We start from the raw sequence: 15939 nt of genomic DNA on the forward strand, positions 1-15939 counted from the left end.
GGGCTCGGTGCGTATCGATTTCAGATGATATTCTCCAGGATGTGTTCAACTTCCACTCTGATATGGATTTATGGGAGAAGCCATCACGCTTTGAGGACTGGGACTCCATCTGACTGTATCAAGCGACAATGAGGTGCCGTTACGGGTGTTTGCAAAGCATTTGTAACCAAGAGATAGTGGTGCAGTCACTTCTTATATATAATCAATCAACACGGAGTAGGTAAAGGCCAAACAGGGGAATATCGAAGAGCGTGCAAATGGATATGCATGTATGGAAATAGAACAGAGACCAGCTTTGAATAAAGAAGATCCCCCCTACTGTGTGTTCAGATAAAGAACAGTCCATCAATGAATGACTTTTGAATTTCAGACAGATTAAACAAAACGCGTACTCTAGCGATGATTTTCCCACAACTACAAGCGAGGATTGGACTTTGAAAGTCTACTCAGAGTCTGCAAGCAACAAGCACTGTCTGAGCCAACTAAAAGTTAACATTGCAAAACAAAGAATCCAGGGACGGCAGAGGCTGACTCAGAGAGGCTGCCAGTTAGCAACTGAGAAAACGAGCATTCCTGGAAAATGTCACTTCAACTGTGAAAGCAAGGATGTCTCTTCACGAGGCCATATGGTGTGATTGTATACCTCAAGCCACGCAACAAAACATGAGGTCAAGGAACAGCATGGCAAGAAAGAATCCTGGACAGCAAACTCAAGTGAGGAAATCATTGGTTCGATTAAAGGGTGAAATGTCACACAAGACAGATACAGTCCCCTCCTGGAACCACCACCTTAACGTGGTGGAGGGGTTTGAGAACCTGAATGATCCTGGAGCTCTGTTGTCGGGGGCTTTGTGCCTCTGGTAGGGACTCCCATGGCAAACAGGTCCAAGGTGACGGGTCAGACAAAGAGCGGTTCAGAAGCCCCTTATGAGAGACCAACAGGCCCGGTTAGAACCATAAGGCCGTCCTTCTGTGGACCCACCACCAGCAGGAGGAGCCATAAAGGGCTGGTGCAATGTGATTTGGGCAGATCCAACGGCTGCCCCCGTGACCCGGAAACGGAAAAGTGGAAGAAAATGGATGGATGGATGGATGGATGGATACAGTCACCTTGTTCAAATATTAGTATCATTCTAATTCTACATCTTATGCCCTGTTTACAGCTTAACAGAAGGTTTGTTTCACTACCGAAATATCTTCAGTGTGAGTCACTTTTAAGATGAATGCACAGTGACGAAAGCAGCGAAGGTGATTGGCCGAGAACAAAGGTCACTGGATCAGCTGTGCACAGAATGATCAAATCCATCATCAGAGACGTGGAACATCCCTCGCTTGATGAGCTTAGACTGATGGCCTGTAGGCGGCGTTTCAGTGTGCCTTTAGCAACAAAAGAGGTGTTTGTGTTTTCTTTGTGCTTAATGCAGTCAGCCCACTGAATACGCGCGCGTGGAGAATACAGAGAAAATCCTTGAAATCTACTATTGTGCGATCCAGGCAAATTGTAACTGGTAAATTTCCGACCCTCCACTTCGAGAAATGCCTTGGAACGGCGCTCGAACTGGTAGTTACACCTTGTGAACTCGGAGATGTCCGGAGAGCTTCGAGTTCGGGCACAAGATGAAGACAGCAATGGTGGAGATGAGCAGCTAGTGATAAAACTTTGACAGAATCACTGCATTAGTGATGTGAAGGTTACTTTTGGTTATTTTGAATCATACTTAGTGTTTAAGGCCACACCCCCCTGCAGATGAAAGGGGGGGGGGGGACATTACTGATATAAATAATGGGTCACATTAGTGACAAAGATTTTCTTCCGAAGTATATTTGGATCTTAAACTAATCATATACGTAAAAAAAAAATGTAAACACTCAAATTCCGCCTTGTTTTTTTGCTGAATAAATCAGGCTTGGAATTAGATATTAAAAAATCCCTCTTGAAAATCTGGTTAAGTCCAAAACTGGAACGCTTTGGAGTCCACAGGAGCGACTATAAGGGCTCAGGAGTTGCCTGAGTGGAGGAAAAACCCTCATTTAGTATCGGTTGCTCCCAGAAGGAAAAATACCATATTTGGGTGATGGCGTCATGGTGGGCACCCTTCGAAGGACACGTGGGTGTAAAATATGTCAATATTTGTGAATGAATACCCGTGGGAAAGACGGCTTCCTCACTCAAAAAGCTGTTAATTCGGGTCCGAAGTGCCATCATGCACGAGCTGAATATATAACCTGCAGTTACACGTAAGACCTGAGGTGGCAGTAATGAGTATAAAATGACCAACTTACATCTAGTCCCTTTAAATGAATAGGCCACCGTTTTTACATACTGAGATATGTTCTTACCTTAGCTTTGACGAGTTCTTTAGGACCTGTCTGGCATCCGCACAGTAAAGTGAAGATTACTGCACGGATGCCAAACTATTCCTGGTATTATTACGCCTTACAATATAGTTCCCCCTTTTATCCGCTTAGAAAATCCACATTGTTTAATTTTGTGTAATTATACTTAGTGTAACACTTCACGTAACCATATTTAAATAGGGAAAACATGGAAGAGCTTGGTAGCTTCTATCTTGACCAGTTTTGGAGCTATAGAGGAGAGAGGGAGAGGCTAAATGCTAACGCCGTCTGCGCTGTGTTTACGTGATTGAAGGCACGGGTGAAGATCAGACAAGTCCTAAAGAACTCGTCAAAGCTAAGGTAAGAACATATCTCAGTATGTAAAAACGGTGGCCTATTCCTTTAAACGTTAGCATCGCATTAGCTAACTGCTGTAGCATTAGCCGTTTTGTTTGCAGACGAGTTTATTCAGCAGGAACCCTCTGACGTCGTGAGTCGTAATTTTCCACTCACCGACACTCGGATCGTGTAGTATTTCTAATTCGACAACATCATTCTGGTCGGACTCTGATATCTCTACACCGGCGTCTCTTCCCATGTCTTGTTGAACATAAATACGCATAAGACAGTAAATGACAGCTCTTTCTTCGCCATCTCCAATCTCCTGACCACCGTCGCCAGATAAGTACAATCTCGTCTTTCCCTTTGACGATCTCCTGCTTTTTAGATAAAAGCTTTGCGCTGCGGCTCCAAGATTCACATCTCCTCTCTCTCGCTTTGATTTTTTTTTCATTTTTTTTTTATCTTTTTCCCTCCTTTGCTGCGAGCGTGGATTGGGGAAGAAGACATCGATTTGGGACAGGAGAGATGGCAGTTGGAGATATGCAGCGTCGGGGACCGTGAGGACAGGAGCGCGGTTTGTTTCGGGACGATCTAACGTAACAATCGCAGGAGAATCAAAGCAGGCGGAGCGCGGACATGAATAAGCCATGATCTTTCTGACGTCGGGCTCCTCTTCCTCACCGGCTTTGTAGTTCCCACTGTCTGGCCCGTTTCTCCGGTAATTGGTCGGCGCGAACGTGTAGCCGGGCAGGTCATTTGGCATGTCGAGTCAGCCATTTTCAGACCAGAAAGTAGCCAAGAATAGCTTAGGGAGTAAAATGTAAGGGCCAACCATTTTGTTTTAATGGTTGTCATGGGAATAAAGAGACGTTTTAATCCTGACATTGACCATCATCGGTTTGTAGTTCAGTAGCATTTTGTTATAGCTGTTCAAAATTTCACTTCATTGTGTGATCAAACTACATTAAAACAGTTCAAGAATTAAGAACACGCAACCAATAAAATTCACATTTCTTTCTTTGAAAAAAATAGAAATAAAAAGGTACAGGGTCATATGCAAAGGGTTTACCACAGGTTTGCCACATATTGAATTGTAATATTGAACTGCTGTTAGATATTCTAAATAGGGCCGCTCGATTATAGAAAAAATAATAATCACGATTATTTTAGTAATAATTGAAATCACGATTATTCAAACGATTATTTGTTGCCTTAAAAAAAAACAATCTTTATTTTATTTATTCATTTTTATTATCATTTTAAAAAACAACTATGGACTACATTTTCTTTGGACAATAAAAGCATTTTTTTTTTTTTTATTTGTTCACGTTTCTAAACTAATCCTATAGGGACACCTGCCCCCTGCTGGCCAGCCCTCACACCTGTCCAACAGCGGCCTGATGACATCATCACACAGCGCTGATGTTTTTATGTCAGACCAAAGCCTGAGCCTTTAGCTCGTGAAATGCGAAGGAAACAGAAACAATCATCTCAGCAGCATGAAGTATTTGAGCTCCGTTGATTTGAAGAAGAGTTTTTGACTTTTCTACAAACAAAACCAGTGTCTGGGCAAAGGATGTCGAGGCTTCTGAACAGCTGTTCTACTTTCAGGACAAGGTGAGCTCTTAACAGCGGCGTTATCTCAAGAGTTAGGTATAAAAAATATTAGTAGATATTATTTACAGTTCTGTCAGGCTGCGCTGGTGTTTCAGCTGATCAGACGCGTCACACAAACCGCGCAGGACGGACTTTTTGCGCTTTGGATGGACGAGCGGAAGGGCATCTTTAATAATCGTTTGTTCTCGATTATGCTATTTTTGTGATCGTCTAGTGTAATAATCGAAATCGTAATCGAATTTCGATTAATTGCACAGCCCTAAGTCCAAATAAAGCATTTAAGAGAGATTTAAACAGTGCCTCAGACCCTTGTTTAGGCATATAACCTTTATGCCAGCTCTGTCTCACTGTAATATATATAGTCTTTGAGGTTATAATCGTGTAGAATTATTAAAGGGACTATACAGAGTTCAAAATTGTTAAAACTAGTATTTCCCTCCACCTACATGTTCCAGCAAACCTAGAATACTCACACCAGAGAATTGCCATCATTAAGATCATTCACCAAACCCCTAAAAACAAAGGCTGCTGCGAAGGCCAAAGATGTCGTCATGATTTCTAAATGAGGATGTTGAAAAGAGGTTGATTCTTAATTCCAGTGGAACTTCTCGATTAAAAGTAAATTACATTTTCTTCTGGAGATTCAGTCGCAAATGGATGTAGTGTGGCTTTTTAACGGTCTCCATGGCAACGCAGCTGGACAATGTCGCCGGTGCTGTTGTTTCTCCTCTCTGTTTGTTTACTGCTGCGCTTAAAACAGCCAGTGGAGGAGGAGGAGAGTGTGAGCACGGGCAGATGAGCAGCGCCGCTGTTCACTGCGCAGAGGAAAACGCTCACACGTAAACAGAGCAGAAGCGGGGTCATTTGGTCACGAGGAATGCATTAATACTATACTTTCTATCCATGTGCGGTTTAGCCCTGAGCCAGTCAGAGAGTTTGAAGTTTTTACGGATGAAAAGCTTCACGATGAGTCTGTTCCAGTGCTTCTAAAGCCGTTCCGCCCACACACCCAGGTGTTCCGAGCCAAATCACCATCACTGCATTTATGTTTCCACAAGATTTTAATGTGAAGCCTGTTTTATCCTAGCATAGCCTTAACCATCCGTATACTCCGGTCAAATATCATTTCCCTACATGTTACGTCTGGGTCTGATCTCAGTGGCTGCGTTACATCGGTTGAATTTCAACCCACCATTCAGCGAGCGGGGGAGGCGGGGCTTGTAGGTGCCTGGTTGTAGTTTGGCAATGGCGGCGGATACGAAAGGAATGGAAGCTCTTCAATACGTTCTGGCTCGGCTCCCAAATATCCAGAAATTAAAATTGAAGCCTTGGGAATAACGAGGAATGCTCCAAAGAGTTATGATAGAGTTATGATAGAGTTATGATAGAGTTATGATAGAGTTATGATAGAGTTATGATAGAGTTATGATAGCTGCTTCACTCACTCGGGCGCATTACATACGTCACGACGCTAGCAAAAATCAGATCCAGAGTTCACATCTTCCACCTGATAACGGAGCTCAATTGTGAAGTTCCAGACCCTTGGACGAAACGCAGTGAGTACGAGGGTCTGGCAAAAGCAGGCTAGTTTTATCTAGATGAGGAATCAAAAAGTGGAAAAACATGGCATAAATAAAAAGCAATAGTAAATACTGCACTCTTGAAACTGGGGTGATCAACATATCTAAGACTTTGCAGCTTCTCATTCACCTTAACGCCCAGCTCACATGAAAACTGGTCAAGGTCCGGTATGGCGATCTTAGAAAGTCACTAAAACCAATGTCGCACGCTCACACTGCTCCGCGAGGTACCGAGGCCGTCCGGCAAGAATCTACAAGAACTACATTTTTTGCCGGAGGCCGGAGCCCCACGGACTTGTGAGGAAATAAGATCCGGTGTGTTTCAAAATAAAATCTGTCTCCTCCTATCTGGTCTCGTTTACCACCTGTACACGAGCGTAATGTATGGAAATGTAAACATTTATTCACTGCTGGTGACACGGGGGCACTAATGTGTTGCAAAGCATCCACTTCACTGGGCAGAGCCGTTGTACTGGCAAATACTGCTTTTGTTTACAAAAACTACCTGTACACGAGGCTACTTGAACTCACACCAAGAGGGTATAACCATGCGCACTTCTGTTCTCGCGAGTGCCGTTTCTGTGCCTGGCGCAGCGTCTGGCGCCGGAGTTGGCGGAGCCACAGTGTCAGCCGGACTCTCAGTGAGTGCCACTTTGGGGGAAATCAGGACTGGATCGGGACCGAACCTGGACTGGAGTTAATGTGAGCCGGGGGTAAAGCTTCTCACTTCAAGAGCGCCTGATTCTTCACGTCAAAAGCCCTAAAAAAATAAAAACCCAAAAACAACACAATCTTTCCAGGGCAGAAATGAACCCCTCGACAGCATGGCAGCCTAAACAAAAGTGCATTGATGTGCTTGACAAACACGGTGGAGAGCTCTTAGCAAGCAACAGCCTCGCATTGAATCCAACATGAGAGAAAGAGAAAGTGTGTCCCCAAAAACACACAGCAGCAACAAGCTGAAAACACATATTTAGACATTTGGCAAAACATCTGAAAGCCTCAGCAGCCTTGCATTCATTTTCACCTCCAAAAGTATAGTGCAGGTGGTGTTGTTGAGTGCTTTGAAAGCCGCTTTAAATAAAACACATGGTAAGAGTTTTGAAAATTGTGTTTGTTTTCGACTTTAGGGGACTGGAGTTTATTTCTTGAGCACTTCAGAGAGCGCGCCTTTCCTGTCCGTGCGCCAAAGGGATCCAAAGACCAGCCTTCGCTCCTCACTCAAAGCCAGAAAGCAATTACGACGCCTGTGAGGAGAGTTTCAAATATGACCAGAACAAGAGTTTCAGTCAAAAAAAGTTAAAACCAGATTTTATTTGTTTGTCTGTTGCGGATTAGACCAAGCTTTAATGAACATGGACAAGGACAACGAAAGAGACCAATTCACACACTCAGCATTACGCAATGATGTCAATGCTTTTATTTTGTTCTGTTAATTGAGTGAGTTTAGCACAGTGAAAATTGTATCACTCAGTGTGTAGCTCAAAATCGCAGGCTGTATTGGTCCTACAATGATATAGGGATAAAAATTGAAGTTTGAGATTCGTAAACTGATGTCATTAGAGTTTCTGCCCATGCCAATCTGCCATTCCAGAAGGTAAAAAGTCCTCCGATTTATACCTTTAGGGTTATTCTGCAAACTCCGAGGTCCCCAGGTGATTCTAGTCCCGCGTGATTCGACATGTAGTAGTTTGGAAAGTTTAAACATAAATAAGGGCAACATTGATTTAAAGCAGAACTAAGTAGCTCATGCCCCTAGAGGCCATAAGCGCCACTGCAGGTGGCGTAGCATGTTACGTTTTTTTTACTCATTAATTGTCCCTGTGAGCAAAAAAAAAGGGAGAGAGGGATATTGTACATCCAATTACACCATGGAGATAATTTTTTTTCCCTCAAACTTGGGTGTACATACTGTGTAAGTGGCGCTATCCCACAGCTAGCTTTGCCCATTAGCCTGGTAGCTTCTTCTTCGTGATTACATTAGTGTGTATTGGTGGTTCCGGGCCGAAGCAGGGAAAGCTGTAAGGGGGAGATGAAAGACCCCCCCCAATCATCACTTGTATCACCCCCAGAGAGACTATGAAAGGGATTTATTAAGATAAACAAAGTTACTTAGTTCTGCTTTAAAATGTCTTTTTCCACTATATTTATGTCCGCATTTAGGCTATAGTAATAATAATCCATATAAAAAGTTGAAAAGAGAAAACCTACGACATTACAGGCGTGAACTAACCTGGCTAACACCAGGCTGCTGTGTGCGCTCGAATTATTTCGAACTGCACAACAGCCTGGGGACCATGGCCGAAATCTCCGGTGGATTTGGGAACCAATCACAGAGCGAGGAGGGACGGCAAGACGATGACGCGCTATTCGATATATGGAAGCTTGTAGTTTATTTACGGATAAAAAGTTTATTTACGGATCCAACGTGACAGCAGCAGACACGATGGTATTTTTTGATCAAGCTTTAGACCTTGTTCTAAATAATTTAGCTCAAAAGTTTACAGCGGGTACGTCATACGTCATCTCATACGATGATACGATTGGCCATGGCTAAGTGCAGACGCATGAGACTTTTTTTTTTTTTTTTCGTATCGCCCAATAAACGAGTATGGACGATCGTAAACCACACCTCTCCTACGAGAAAATGAATTGGTGGTCCCCAGACTAAATATCACTTGTGATTTTAGTCTGGTGTTAGCCAGGCTAGGCGTGAACTGGAAGTACAGCCCCGTTGTCATGGCAACGTTAGACAGAGTTTGGATGCATTTGGTGCAAAAGTGTAGACGGAAGGAGGCTGTTTCAGAGCAAATTGACTAACCTCTCAACCCCCACCTTAACCGAACACATTTTCCCCAGTTCGGCTTTACCCAAATCTAAAAGCTTCTCGACTGGAGAGCAACAGTGTAACGCCTCACTTTTTTTTATCACGTTGTTGCCGCGGTTTTGTCAAATGTTTTAAGTGTTTTTCTTTCTCTTCATGTTGCTTTTTCGTCGTATATTTTCGCTTCTAGATTTGGGTAGCGCCAAACTGGAGAAAATGTGCTCGGTTCAGGTGGGGGTTAAGTGGTTAAAGGAGAAAGGAAACTGCTGTTTTACGGACAGAGCAAAATCCCACAGACCTGACACTGATGTCGTTCGTCGTAGGTACGAAAAGTAAGCCTTTGTCGCTAAAGCAAAGCTCACATGAACAAACCTAAGACTCTGCATGCCATCTCGAGCCTATGTTTCAGTCTTTGAACTCCACGTAGAGGCGCATTTTTTCAGACACCCAACTTTTTGTTTTGTTTTCTTTTTCCTTCATTGCACATGGACACAATTGGCTTGCGTCTAAATTACAGCTCAATATAACGATTTTTAGTTGGGATTGTTCTTTCATATTCTTTCGCACTGTGAGTTTTTTGACTGTTCCAACTCCAGCTCGGATCCCTCTGTCTCTATGGTGATAAACCACTTTAGCGGCTCGGGGCGGCCCAATATTTTATCCTCAGCCCATCGCAGACGGCAGGTGGAACTGATTGAAAAGAAATTATGAAAGCGGAGAGCAGAAAGAGTGGGCTCGCAGCATCTGCAGAGCCGCGGCTGAGGACGTGGAGGAAGATTGAGCACAGGTTATCAAATATGAAGCAAAATAAATCTCTTTCATCAACACTGGCTCTGTGGCTCCCATATAACCCCGTAACGGCGGAGACGAGGGGCTGAGTCAGTCACGGCGAGCGTCGAAACAAACGCCTGCCGCGGGAAATACGGAAATAACGACATTAAAAGTGGCATGGAGTTTCGGTGAACTTTGTCGAACACAAACCCAACGTTTTTCGTCAACATGCTAACAAATCAACGGTGCCGTAGTGTGAGAGAAAAACTGTTTATGGTTTATGAGCTTTGAAAATGTGGGGGACTTTCAAGTTTTGCCTATTATGTGGCAACATTCTGCAATTACAGCCCTTTTACAGTCAAAGAAGAGATAACCAAAGCGTGGATAAAGCAATTTACTACTTTACGCATGTTTTTGATGAAGGAACAACATCAGAACTCTGTTAAAAGCTCAAAAAATTTATTAGGTCTTCTTTTTTTCGTCATATTTACAAGCTTTGAGATAACTTCCAAGAAGACATTGTAGCCAGGCCAGCCTCTCCTGCTTTCTGTTCAAAAGAAGGAGAGTCTGATAGAAATATGTTACGCAGCACTCAAATTGCATCATTCAAAAAGCTTTCACCTGTAATATAATAGTTTAGTATTTTGGTAGAAGATGGAAAATAAGGTAAGCCGCCATGTTGGACGGACTATGGGCCAGATCTTGTGCCTGCGGGCGCAAGGACAGCACAAGCTTCAAGCGCTATGGTTATCTTCCATGTGGCGCAGCTGTTACAGGGGCTAGATGCAAGTTTGCCATGTTATACTCACTACTGCCACCTCAGGTCATACGTGTAACTGCACCTTCTATATTAACCTCTTAACTCCCGCCTGAACCGAGAGGATCTTTTTCCTCACGTCATCAGATTTTTTTTCCATCATTTTTTTGTTGGGTGTTCAAATCATTTTTGTAACTTTTTGGTCATTTTTTCGTCAAATTTTTGTAATTTTTTTGTAAAATTGTTATCACATTTTTGTAATTTTTTCAATCACTTTTTGTAATTTTTTTGTCACATTTTTGTAATTTTTTTTTGTCATTTTTTTGTCATTTTTTTGTCCAATTTTTATCACATTTTTGTAATTTTTTTGTCACATTTTGTCACATTTTTGTAATTTTTATTTTGTCACACTTCGATCATTGTTTTCGTCTCAGTTTTGTTGCTATTTTCACAGCTTTTTTCCAGAAGCTTTTGGACTGGGGTAAAGCCAAACTGGAGAAAATGTGCTCGGTTCAGGTGGGAGGTAGGGCCGGGGTTAAGTGACAGTGCAGGATTTTAGAGGCAGTTGTGGTGAACAGGTCTGGGCTCATTCTACACAATAGGACATTGTTGGAACATGTAGGGGGAGGAAAATACATAATTTTAACATTTTTAAACTCCGTATAGTCCCTTTAAGCATTATAGGCTCTCACATTTCAAACTAAACTAAACTGAACAATGAGCTAAACGGTGCTCATATCCGAGAGAAAGATATGTCGCTACAGCCGCGGGTCGGCACTCACTTGGCCGTAATTGTGTTAACACGACCAAAACAAAAGCACATGTTCATCCCCCACTCCCCCACGACCCCTCCTTCCCCTCACCATGGAGTCTGGTTGGAGGAAAAGGCTGTTGTACACAACATCACCATTGGTCATGGGTGTTTCTTCACCCCACGCTCTTCCCACTTACAATAAAACTGCCAAGTCTGGAAGTGGCGAGATCTAAAAGTGTGCTCCTACTAAGTGCAAAATGTAAGGCTATAGTCTGTGTAACCCAAGATTGGGCCCTATATGTTTTCCCAAATTGTTTTTTGTCAGATTTTAGGTCGACTGACCGGTGCAACCCTGGCCTGCACCTGCAAATCTTTTGTGCTCTGAGGCAGGAGTACTCCTCACTATGCCACCAAATGGGGAAAAAAGTGCATTGTTTCGGGTATTTAATTCATTTTTTACTGTGTCTCAAAGTTTGAAAACTAAAACTTCAAGACAGGAACACCCACTGACCCAGCCGGATACAAAAGCTCAGCGGTTTTCCAGACAAGTTTTGAAACTGTTATGAGATCTGCTGTATATTTCTAACATGTCAAGGGGCAGTATAAGTTTGAGAGATTGCTAAAATGCAAATAACATGCATACAATGAAGTGTTGTCATTCCTCAACGGATCTTCATGCACCCACGCTTGACCCCTCGGATCATCCTCCACGTGCTCTGACATTTCCCCCTCTGTCCGAAGAACGAGCTTGAGTCGCGCTCCTCTCTGCTCGCTCATCAGTATTCGCCCCACGCCGGTTTAGTACGTGTCAGCAGGGTCAGGAGGAGGTCCCAGCGGGTTGTCTCAAAACGCGCCACAATTACCACTCCCTCCCGTTCACTGTAACACGGCACGCTCTGACAGCTATCGTAACGCGCTAACAAGCTAACTGCCCCCCGCCCCATCCGCCCAAAACGTCTCATCCGGCGTCTCCTCCCGGTGTTCAGACAGACGCCGAGGTCATCTACAGATGGGACGCTGCTGACGGGAAAGGAGGTTAAAGAGAGAGGGAGGGGGGGGGGGGCAAGGACAGGCGAACACGGGGTAAGACGTGAGAGGAGAGGCAAATCGGGGGAAGCTAGAAAAGCGGAGGGGACCAGTGGAGCGTTTTGGGTGTGTTTCCATATTGACAGGCTGCAGTGCAGTGTGAAATCGTCTGATGCGGCCCCCGGAATGGTGTTTAGAGAGATAGCGTTTCACATTTCTTCTCGATAGACTACATGTGGCACAGAAGGTCGCAGAGAGTCGTGTTTTTGGGCCGTTGCTGTGAGCTGTGCGAGGAAACACAGTGGACTGACTTGTGCGGGAAAGGCAATTCCACGTCCTCTTTTCAACAGCGACATACAAGCTTTCAGACGAATAATAGCCACTGCACAGTTATAAGGCAGAAGTTTTACTGGTGGCAGTTTTACATTCATTATCACCTGGAAGGACTGGGCCGAAACAACAAAACAAATGCACAAAAGGAAGAGAGACGTGGACTTTTGGGAACTCGCTTCATGAGCTTTACGTTACCATGTGGATCTCGGCACTTGAGCCATGACATTAGTTTGTAAATCTTCTAGTCCTATTGCTTGTTTTTCCTCTTTGCTCTAAGCCAGTGGTTCTCAACCTTTTGGCGCCGCAACCCCCATTTTAACAGTAGGGATTCGTGACCCCCACTTGGGTCACACCGTGAGAAATAGAAATAGTAGCTTACATAATTCTTAACCTCTTAACTCCCGCCTGAACCGAGAGAATCTTTTTCCTCACGTCATCACATTTTTTTTCCATCATTTTTTTGTTCGGTACTCAACTCGTTTTTGTAACTTTTTGTCATTTATTGTCACATTTTTGTCATTTTTTTGGTCAAATTTTTATCACATTTTTGTCATTTTTTTATCACATTTTTGTCATTTTTTTGTCACATTTTTGTCATTTTTTCCTCAATTTCTTGTGACATTTTTGCCACTTTTTCATCAATTTTTTGTCACTTTTTTGTCAATGTTTTCTCATTTTTTTGTCCCATTTCCATCATTGTTTTCATCTCAGGTTTTTTCCGGAAGCTTTTGGAATGGGGTAAAGCCAAACTGGAGAAAATGTGCTTGGTTCAGGTGGGAGTTAAGGGGTAAAAAAAAAAAAATGGCTAAAATGAAATTCATCAAACTACAAACAAATAATAGCACTCTGGTAAAATAGCAAACACATGCTGCAATAAAATATCAGATTATATGCTAATGAAAATATGGTTATTTTATCTAAATGATCTGGCGACCCCCCAAATTTGTCTCGTGACCCCCAGGTTGAGAACCACTGCTTTAAACAATGGGGGACTGAGGATCATAATAATGGATCAGTTTTATAGCGGAACGTTCGGTTTCATTGGTTGTTTCGGACCACACAAAGACGATTTGCTCATGACTGTAAATCTGGATTTTTACAGTTGCCATTGTTGCCATGGATTTTTCAGAAGCTCCACCTCAATTTTAAACTATATCAATCAATCAATTAATCAATCAATGGTTTTGTACAGCCCAATATTAGACTAGCTTAGATTTAAAGAGACTGGACAGAGTTTAAAGTGTTCAAATCGGGTCCGAATTGCCGTCATGCACGTGCTTCATATAGAAACTGCAGTTACACGTAAGACCTGAGGTGGCAGTAGTGAGTATAAAAATGACAACTTGCATCTTGTCGCTTTAACTTTATTGTCCACCACGGAGGAAATTTGTCTTTGGTTCACCATCACAGTCACACAATCACATAGTCACAACAGACATGTATAACAATTAAAAACAATTGCACTGCATACTCCACTAGCGCTTATTCAGCAGTTTCATTGCATTAGGCACAAATCAGCCCTTGAACAACCTCTTTGTAGCTAAAGGCGCTCAGCAGCAGCACCTAGAGGGCATCAGACTAAACTCACCCAAACATTAAGGCAATAAAACAGAACAGGGAATAAGACAATGTAAAGTTCAGAAGAATGTAACTATAACAACCTATACGTCTGGTCAAAACTATTGAGGGTTCAAGTTGGAAGAACACAACTTTATCTCAATCTATAACAGATAAATAACAGATTAAAGGCCACAAACCTACCAAGAATAATAAATGTAGTCATTTATCCAGGCAAAATGAAGATATGTTTATATTTAGAATATGCCTGCATTGTGTGTGGATGAAATAATTTGATAATTCCTGCAATACTTAAGATGATCTGGAGCAAAAGTAAGTGATCAGATGTTTAGAAAGAGCCATATTGTGTGTTCTACCGCAGGTTGTAAACGGCTATATCCCATCATAGTGAATAGGCTTAAAGGAACAGGCCACCGTTTTTCCATACTGAGATATGTTCTTACCTTAGCTTAGACGAGTTTATACGTCCCTGTCTGGTCTTTGTGCCCGTGGAAGAGCTTGGTCGCTTCTAACTTCACCCCCGTTTGGAGCTGTAGGAATACATTGGGAGAGGCCAGACCAGACAGGTACGTATCAACTCGTCTAAGCTCAGGTAAGAACATATCTCAGTATGGAAAAACAGTGGCCCGTTCCTTTAAGTTCCACTAGACACGGAAGTGGAGCGATGACCAATGCAGTGTTAATTTTGACATAACATATTTTAATTTAGTTTTAGTCTTAGTCTTTTGACAAAAATGTAATTCGATTTTAGTCTAGTTTTAGTCGACTAAAATTGCAAGTAAATTTAGTCGACTAAATTTAAGACGAATTTAGTCTAGTTTGCATTGATAATATTCATTATAATGATATTTAATCTTGTTCCTCTGCTTCATGGAGCTGCTCCACATGAACAAAGCTCAGAGCTGCTCCTTTGGCAGTGAATTTACATGATCTGAGGCTCTTTCAGACGGTCACTAGAAGTTTGGATGATTTTAGTCTCTCCCTTTCATTTTTATTTAGTCTTATTTTAGTCGACTAAAATATCTGGACATTTTTGTCATAGTTTTAGTCTCATGAGAAACTTTTAATTTAGTGTTAGTCCAATTTACGTCGTCAAAAATAACACTTTGACTAAAATTAAGACTAAATATTTTAGTCGACGAAATTAACACTGCATCAATGACAACCCCATTAGCACCAGAGGCTGAATGAGTCAATGTTCACAGTGGCAGCTTCCGGTACGCTGTACATGAAAGCTGTCAGAGACTTAAGTAAGAGTAGGTACTGTGCAGAAAAACAAGAGTATGATTCAACCATGCAAACATCATTGCATTGATGAACACTCCTGCTGACAAACCGTTTGGTCAAACACAGAAGATAAAGTTCCTTACGGTGACAATATCGTCAGTAATAGCTTACGAATGTTCTAGTCAAAATCTGATCCATCGTGCAGTGTGAAAGAGAAAGGCGTACGATTTCAATATTTCAGAAGCAAAAACTACAGGTGAATAACCCAACAAACTGTCGGCCAAAAGAAACTGCGTGGGTCTCTTTCCAAAAAACACCCCTGGAGCTGCCTTTTCTGCTCACATTACATCACATCTTCATACCCAAAGACCTCTCCTTTTTTCCACTTGCGTTTGTGCGGTTGTTTTGCTAAACACTCTGGGTCCCGGTGCAGCCCTCAGGTGGTCTTCAGGAGGCTGCTAATGCGCTCTGCTCTTTCAGCCTCGTGCCACACTCGTGCACCCCGCGTGCATTCGCTTAAAGGAGAGGCCAGATGGGCACAGCTGTGACCGAACAATGCTTTATTTATTTCATTTTTCTTTTCTTTCCTTTTCTTTTCTCCACGCACCAGGTGCCGTGGCGCTGCAAAGTGTGCGTTTGTTCACGGCGGATGCGTTTTAGTAGATTGGAGTTTCATCCACAGACTGAGGTAGCCTTGCACTGTGAGATGAATTCCCGTGAGATTTGTGAGTCCACATATCATATATCTTGAAAGACTCCAATCTCCGACGTTTGGCTAGGATACCACAAATAA

The 15939-nt window shown here is 42.7% G+C and overlaps 1 protein-coding gene across 3 annotated transcripts in view; it reads right to left on the bottom strand.

Moving 5' to 3' along the window:
* nlgn1 (neuroligin 1) overlaps positions 1–15939 on the bottom strand; it is a 532296-nt gene that overhangs the window by 195241 nt on the left and 321116 nt on the right. The gene's annotated exons all lie outside the window — the stretch shown is intronic.

The sequence above is a fragment of the Gobius niger genome (assembly GCF_951799975.1).
Source record: "Gobius niger genome assembly, chromosome: 17".
Lineage (NCBI taxonomy): Eukaryota > Metazoa > Chordata > Actinopteri > Gobiiformes > Gobiidae > Gobius > Gobius niger.